Consider the following 2,166-nt stretch of genomic DNA (forward strand, 5'->3'; position numbering starts at 1 on the left):
CTTTATGGAATTCCAAACAAAGTTCATCTCCTACTCAATTCCTAAGTTAAAGCAGATCACACGACATAACTTATAACTTCTGCAAAGGTAGGACGAGTTCCTAATGATATTGGCCTCCTAAGTCGGCCATGTGTAAAACCAAATCATACAGGGGCCAGTGCGTGGTGTAATGGTTAAGGCATTGGACTTCCTTCCATATTACCGACCATGGTTTGAGTCCCAGATCTGATAGCTTGAAATTCACACCAGGCACAATTACTGGCTTTTATAGCAAAAGGTTTTATAGCAGACAAACATGGTTCCCTCCCTTGATGAAGAGGAAATAGCTTTTGCTGTGGCTGGCTGGAGCTGTATCTTCAACTGAGTACTTTGTACTTTCAGGGAAACTAGCAAAGGCAAGTACTTAGAGCACAGTTGAAGTCAGGTTGGCAAAAGATGCAAACATGGCTCTCTCGAGGCAGGGGAGTTCACAGAGGGGAGGGATAAGGACTGGATTCAACTGATGTCTAACCTGGACTCAGGGGAACAATCAATGAGCAGGAAAATGTTTATTTCTGCCCAGACCAGTGTCCACAAGGGAAATCAGGCAGTCAGGCTTTAGATTAATAAGAAGGAAATGTGCCGCATGTACAGCTACAGGGACCTGTAAAGATCTCTCCTATTTTTATCAGACTGTGCAGCCTTGAGCTGGCTGGAACATGGTTGCTGCTTTTGCCGTCCGAAGTCAGACTATGGGACCAGTGCTTCACTCTGTCCTTTTGTCCTGCTGGAGACAAAGCTTCAGTCTTCATTATTTAGACTCTTGCAAAGGAATGTAGATGCCTAAAGATAAAATATATTTTCAGGTGAGTCTGAGAGCCTGGCTGAAAAGGTTCAGAGAATGGAAGCTGAGAATGTTTTCAAAAGGTCACCTAAGAGCCCAGTAAACAGCCCAGAGCCCAGAGATCACTGTGTTTGCTTAGAGGATGAATTTGTATTGGATTTATTTAGTATGTTAAAAATAGAAGTGTCAGAACCAGCACATGTTGTGGTGGTTAAGGCGCTGGACTCCAACTTGGGTTGACTGCAGTTTAAGTCCCAGACCTGGGGTCTGAAAATCACAGCAGGTACATGTGCATGCATGCCCAAGAACCCAGAAGACTAGAGAGAAGGGATTCAGTGTGGCCATCCTACCTGAGGGAATGCTTTCTCTCTCTCTCTCCTCTCTCTCTCTCTTTCTTTCTCTCTCACTCCCTCCGTCCCGCCCTCTCCAGTGAGGCTTGTCCTATGGCAAAAAATAATCTAAGTGTCTCATTGCCTGTTGGCCTTTCGGCTAACATCAAGTGGCACCTGTTCTATTCGGTTTAATATCTGTAACATACTCTATTCAGGGACAATATATTAAATCAGGTTTTGGAGTAGGGAGATGAAATGGGGGGCTTTCATCATCCAATCCACGCATTGACCTGGTATTACAACACCTCCAGGAGTGTTGCACCCCCTTTGAGGGATTAAAAAGAATTACCCAGGGGTCAGCAAGTGGTGTTTAAGGAGCTGTTTTCCCATATGGTTGACTGTAGTTCAGGTCCCAGACCCAGTGGATTGAAAGACACACCAAGTATCCCCCAAATCCCAAGAGTACTTAGAAGGGATTGCACTGGGCAGTGATTTCTCACTTTCCCTCTCACTGTCTCTGTCTGACAAGCATACACTCCCCATAGCAAAAACCTAAAATGAAAAAAATGTTTTAGACTACAATGCACGGATAAGATTAAAAGAAGTATTTGATGAGACTGAGGAAGGAGTAAGAAGAGTTAAGTGGTTTCAGTAAAATTAGGGCATGTCGGGGCCAGCATCCCTCCAAATCAGATACTCAGTTTTCTTACTCCTTCCTGAAAACCCCCATAGGCATGTTCTTATTATTTATTTATTTATTTTTTAGTGGTCTTTGCCTTAGGACACTTGTGCTACTCAGAGAGACAGAGACAGTGAGACATCACTTCCGGGAGATGGTGGCCACACCATAATCCCTTCTCCTCCATTCTCCTGGGATTCTGAGCAAACATGAACACAGGCCTAACAAGAATTTTCAAGCCACCAGGTCTGGGACTCACATTGTGGTCAGTCATGTGGGAGTCCAGTGCCATAACCACTACGTTACCTGCTGGCCCAAAGCGGGGCTTCTAT

The 2,166-nt window shown here is 44.6% G+C and overlaps 1 non-coding gene across 1 annotated transcript; it reads left to right on the forward strand.

Annotated features, from left to right (window-relative positions):
* The first annotated feature begins 1,292 nt into the window (after positions 1-1,292).
* Positions 1,293-1,482, forward strand: LOC114005346 (U2 spliceosomal RNA). The gene has a single exon (XR_003547212.1). It is a non-coding gene; the product is annotated as a U2 spliceosomal RNA (small nuclear RNA).
* Positions 1,483-2,166: the final 684 nt, after the last annotated feature.

Source organism: Tupaia chinensis, unplaced genomic scaffold, assembly GCF_000334495.1.
Source record: "Tupaia chinensis unplaced genomic scaffold, TupChi_1.0 Scaffold143650_1, whole genome shotgun sequence".
Lineage (NCBI taxonomy): Eukaryota > Metazoa > Chordata > Mammalia > Scandentia > Tupaiidae > Tupaia > Tupaia belangeri.